At 49.3% G+C, this 6,000-nt stretch overlaps 1 long non-coding RNA gene across 1 annotated transcript in view; it reads right to left on the bottom strand.

The window, feature by feature from the left end:
* LOC116939728 (uncharacterized) overlaps positions 1-6,000 on the bottom strand; it is a 9,078-nt gene continuing 3,078 nt past the window's right edge. The window contains exon 3 of the long non-coding RNA XR_004402462.2: positions 1-2,030. This is a non-coding gene — a long non-coding RNA (uncharacterized LOC116939728). The remainder of the gene's footprint in view (positions 2,031-6,000) is intronic.

The raw sequence follows: 6,000 nt of genomic DNA, 5'->3' as shown, positions 1-6,000 counted from the left end.
GCTGGCGCTCTCTCTGAGGGGCGGGGCTGCGGCGCTGGCTCACCGCCACACGGGGTTGCTCCGCACACGCCCGCGTACACCGCCACTCACACGAAGGCGGCTGCGTGCCTCCCACACTCAAATGACCAACACCACACCGACGCTGCAGCCCTGCGCCCGCTCTCCTTCGCACACCGTCTGCTCCCCGCGCAGTCGCACTACACACACATCACAGACACCACGCTGACGTTCTACCCACACACACATAAATCACACTGCACCGATACTCTGTACTGAAGTTTATTAACGGCGCAAATACATGCTACCTGGGGGGGAATATTTTGCGAGAAGAGCTTAGCCTAGCTCTGCCTACGAACCCAGTCGCTCAAACGTCCTACCACGTAGGCCTCGGCAAGGTAAGGTAAAAACAACGAGCCTACCTTTAGCCTACCTTTTACCCTTTAGCAGGTAAGGTAAAAGGTAAAAACAACGAGTCTACCTTTACCCTACCTTTTACCCTTACCACAATACAATCACTCTACCCTACCTTTTACCCTTTAGCAGGTAAGGTAAAAGGTAAAAAGCAACGAGCCTACCTTTACCCTACCTTTTACCCTTACCCCATACAAATTACCCGATTACAGGGTAATTACTGGGGTAGTACTACACATGAAAAAGGTTTATAACGGTAAATGCTAGGTAGAGCGATTAATTAATATAGAATACTCTCGATGATTCCAATTGTACATGCTTGTTGTCGTTGTATCCTAAAATCTTGTAACTCAATTTTAAACCACTTCCCAATGTGGTATCGACTGCAAACTTGGTATACTTACGTCACACTGATGACAATACTATATTCTATCATAAAGAAATAACTATTTTTAAACATTATTTTTTATATGTTATGTTTTGGCTTAGGTCTAATTGTCCATGGTAAACTGCCGTTGGCTGTAATTGGTCACGGCCCCTTACGTTATGGCAAATTTCGGGGCCACTTCCTGGAGTTGTGGAGTTCTGCCATTACTCGTACATTAAGTGGAAGCCACGGACTGCGCCACGGACTGCGCCACGGAGCTTTTAGCAGTAAACAAGGTACCGTATTTACCGGGTAATACTTCGTGCTATCTTTACCCTACCGGGTAATTCTTCCGAGCTACCTTTACCCTACCCTTTACCTTACCCCTTGGCATGTCGACACCTTTACCCTTTTACCCGGTAAATAGGGTAAATTACCTTACCTTGCCGAGGCCTACTACCACGTACCTCGAAGCTGTACTCACGGCGTCCCACGGACAGTGAGAGTCGGAGGGAGAAGGACGAGAGAAAACTTTACCTATCGCTGCCTTGTAGCAGCACTCTCTGGCATCACATGGATGCTGCGAGCGGCTCGAGGAAGCAGGATGGCAGGGAGTGGATCTTGACGGCCCAGAGGTTGAAGACCAGAGCCCAAAATTGTCTCGGGCTACTCTTTTCATTCCCTTAACTTCAAAGGCCCGGGGTGCCATTGTACCGCGCGGCCAATCGTGCGCTTACCTGCGGTTACCCCCCCTGTTACCGCGTCCTCCCTCGAGTGCTGCGCGGCGGCCACCCATCGTCCCTCATTGCCCATTGTCTGGAAGGGCCCTGGCACTTTTCTTGCTTAATATTCCGCCCTCCGTCCTCCCCCCAATGTCGTGAGTAACTCATTGCGGTTGGCCCAGGGATTTTTTTTCTTTCTGCGCCCATACGATTTCAAACCAATTTTAGGGCATCGCAGTATAACCTGCCCTATGGGAGTCGGCCAATCTCCTGGCACCGGGTGACTGTGGGACTTTCCCTCTAGGGGCCCTTCGGATTAAAACCCGATGTGCCAGGCTATCCCCCGCCAGGACACTACGTGGGTGCAAGTGCTGAGTGTGTGCGTGTGCTCAGGGTGGGGGGTAGTGGACAACCGCTGTGCTTGCGGAGTTACTCCGCGGCCGTGGCACCACAGCATCTCCGACTGGTTGACAGACGCAATGGCGCAGCGCGGCGTTGTTCCGTGTTTCTCAAGACGTGAACATTGCTCCCTGGTCATTGTACAAGCACAGAACTTTTTTACACATTTTAACAGCAACAAACATTTTTTTACAAGCAAGCATTCCAGCCAGTGTCGCGCTTTGTATAAACACTGAGAGGAGCGCGTTTTTTTCCCCTACGGAATTTGGCCGACAAAGCGATTCCAAGCCATGCGGCGTCGCTCAGTTTAACGGAGCGAACAGCGAACGGGAAGATGCGTCGCTTTCTACCGTTGTTGATATTCTCCACACACCGCTAACGATGATTACGTAGTGTTCTGTGTTGAGATGTTATTTAAAAAAAAAGTGGTCAAAAAGTGTATTCACGGTTACATCTCGGCATGCGAATGGAGTTACTGTCGTTGCCACTGGACAGCAGCTGAGGGGTGCTGCATCCCGTGCTGAGCAGAGCTGGGGGCACGGCATTCTGCCTGTCCGGAGCAGAACGCGTGGGCTGTGTGCGTGCGTGTAAAAATGCACGCGTGTACGTGGTTGTGCACATGTATGGGGATCGGTAGTGTAGCGGTTAGCACGCTGCGCTACGAACCCAGCGACCTGAGTTCGATTTCCGTTCACGGCCAACACCATTGACGATTATTTGAACCGATCTTGGGCCTCCCCTTGGTCGACTCAGCCTCAAATGAGTACCTGGTGGGATGTGTAAACATCGCCAATAGGGAGATAGGCGGCCAAACGGGGTTCTGGCTACCTACCCCTGCGTGTGCCGTCTCGGCCTTCATCGGTGCTCGCAAACAGCACTTGCCCTAACAGTGTGTGAATGTGTGTGGGCAGTTGGAGGCGGTCGCCCTCCAACAACAACAGCGGAGGGTAGAGGAGCGACGCTCACAACGAGCGGAGCGCCGAATGCTAAAATGAAGTTGGCACAGTAGGGGGCACAGGTGATGCACCTGCCCGTCATCTCAGTTAACCCATGGTACCTGGGTCTTTGCCTTGACTGCCTGCCAGCGAGCTTTCGACACTTCACGTGACCTCAGAGTGCACCTGGCCTGGCACAAGCCCTGTGGTGATGTCCTGCCACTTGCTTACACACGCACCAGGTACACTGCAAAACTTGAAAAATAAACAAATTTAAATGCTTTTAATGAGCAGCTAAATAATGTGGATATACTCATCCCAGCCATATGAATGGGATTTTCAAAGGCTGTGAATAGAAGATGAGCATCGCTACAATGCTCACTGGAGCAGGAAAGCACTTTTAACTTTTACATTTGAACTAAATAAACAACTTTAAACACTTTCAAAAAGCAGCTTTAAACACTTTCCGTAAACATGTTATACTGCCAATAAATTACTTTAAATTATTTCAGTTACCTTTATACACTCGCAGTAAACAACTTTAAATACTTTCAATAAACAGTTTCAACCGACGTCCGGCATGTATCAACAGAGCGTAGCTCTTGGGAGTGTGACTCCTCGTGATGAGCCCAGGTCCAGCGCTCACAAGACCCAAACTGGGCGTGGGCAGGCAATTCGCATCCTTCCATATCTGTCCCTCCGCTTTAAAATATATATTTTGACACATCCCAGCCGCCACACGGCCCTTCCTTTCTGGGAGCGCATAATTTCATCAGCATTGGTTCAACAAAATCAAAACCCTGGACCGGTTTAGACATTCAGTGTCTCATCAGAAGAGTCAATTCGAGTGGCTTCGCGGCATTGAGCAGACGTAAAACTCCCACTTAAAATGTGGGTGTCGAGGTCGCTTGCTAGGGTATGGCAGTACAGCAAGTGGGTTAATTTCCATCAATGTGGATTAGGTGTTACCCCCTTGCACATGTAGGCTTTCTCCGAATATTCCACTTTACTCCCACATATATAACATGCTCATTCCTGGAGTTGGCCCAAAGGTCCCAACATAGGACCACAGAGCTTGGGCAATTATTGGCACCTATTCTGGCTGACCTTTAGCTTTTTTCTGTGCTTCCCTGCGCCTCTGGATCGTTATCTCTTTCTGTGAATGAACATCCGTTCATTCACAGAAATCATGTGTGCCTCGTGTAATTCTGTTGTGGATGCCCATGATCGATGTGCAATTCCTTCTGGTGGCATTGGGCAATCGGATGACTCCTCGTGTTCGCTAAGGCACTTGATACAAGCTGACATTGGTGGATTATGCCAATCAATATCCGGAGACAATTCCGCTTGTTTTGTTCGTATTCATCCAGATCTCGATAGAAAAATAAACAAAACAATGCATTATAGCCCCGGAAGTAGACCAACTCTCAAATGAAGTGGAGGGAGCTCAGGATGTCACAATTGAAAAGGTCGACATTGTCCTGGGCAGTATAGAAAGGGGGGAAGCTGCCCTACCAGATGCGTTACCTGTGGACATCATCAGAGACGCGGGACCAACTGCTGGAATAAAACCAGAGGACTTGTCCAGAAAATGTTTGTGCAAAATGATGCCGCAATCATTCCGTGTCTTTGTCTTGTGCAGTGGTCCACGAGGCTGCTGTTCCTGGCTATGCTGCACGATATCGATTCCCAGCCGCGGCTAACATCAGTGGCGTTTGGCATCTGAACCTGCCTTGGATCTGCCTTTGGTCGACTCAGCTTTTAGGTGAGTCTTTGGCACGGTGTATGTACATTAGCACTGTGGAGAAAAAGGTGCTGTCGGGCGTGCGTTGTACTCAGCCACGCCAATCCCTCGTGTGCCGTTAAAAGGTGCTCGCTAACTATATTTACCCTGACGATCTATAAGGCTAAACGGAATAACCATGTCTTTGTGTGTCTGTGTGTGTTCTTAAATGCGGAATGCTGATGTTTGCGTTTTCGCTACATAATAAAGCCGAATGTCTTGTTGTGCACGCGTGCGTCTATGTGGACATGACACAGATCCCGTAGAAATCCGCGGAAGCCCTGAAAACTCATCAAGGCACAGAAACGCAACCCCTCCGTTGCTGCCATTATCACTGTCTGGAGAAGTTCTAGAGACCATCCTTACATCTCCATCGCTTCCTTCTTTCTGCCAGATCGAGCAATTGTTGCACATGCCAATTGATAAAACAGCCAAATGCTCACCTGTCCGGGTGTGACCCGGACAGGTGAGCATCTGTGTTGGCGTGGCAGAAATGTACTTGTACCGAGACCTGGTACCAGTCGTGTGTAGAACATTATTTAAGTTTATTTAACAGTGTTAATAGACCTAGGTTGAGAAACACGTCCTGGTTTGAGCTGTTGAAAAGTTGACGATCCTAGGAGGGGACCATGAAAGGAAATCCATTTCTACGAATGCCAGACGGACCAAATTCAACTTCTAATCATCCTTAAGGATGCTGAATGAGCAGCATAATTGACCCCATCTCGACAACAGCGTCGTTGTCCCCACTATGTAACCTGTCCATCACTCGATGTAAGAAGCCATCTATTGAGGCAATGGTCCTTCATCAGAGCAAAGGAACGAGCCACTCCAAACTCCCAGTCGCCTAATATCCTTTCACTTTCACGGCACGGGATGGGTCAATACTGTGTCCACGCTGTCTACGCTCGAAGCTTGCAGGGCCATTCCCCTCAACGTTAACTCTGAAATCATTCTCTTTGGTTTTTTCGGTAAAGTCACGTAGGTAAAATTAAATTAAAAGAAAACAACTAAATTAAATCACGACGTTTCGGAGGCAACACAAGCTTCCGTCTTCAGGTGGAACAGACACAGCAAAGATTGCTGTATCAAGAAATTATTCGCAGAACCTTTGCCCGTCCAGTCCAGGGTCACAGGGGCATCTGACCGCACGCGCTGGACAGTGCGAGATGTTGATAGGTACGGGGTACGGTGGCGTGGATTATCGACTGTCAATGAACACCATCAAGCTGTGAAACTCCACCGTGACCACAACCGTTTCACCACGCGGCCGGCTACGGGCAGCAGCACCCCACAAGCGCCCTGAGTCACCACGTGGCAGGGCAGTGGAGGGCGAGCCGAACCAAGAAGCTACCAGTCACAAATGCTTTGCAGTTGTATTAA

Source organism: Petromyzon marinus, chromosome 6, assembly GCF_048934315.1.
Source record: "Petromyzon marinus isolate PM22_M1 ecotype Great Lakes invasive population chromosome 6, UKy_Petmar_22M1.pri1.0, whole genome shotgun sequence".
NCBI classification, from domain to species: Eukaryota; Metazoa; Chordata; class Hyperoartia; order Petromyzontiformes; family Petromyzontidae; genus Petromyzon; species Petromyzon marinus.
Note: the sequence above shows the minus strand (reverse complement) of the source record. Positions and strands in the feature narration are given on the sequence as shown.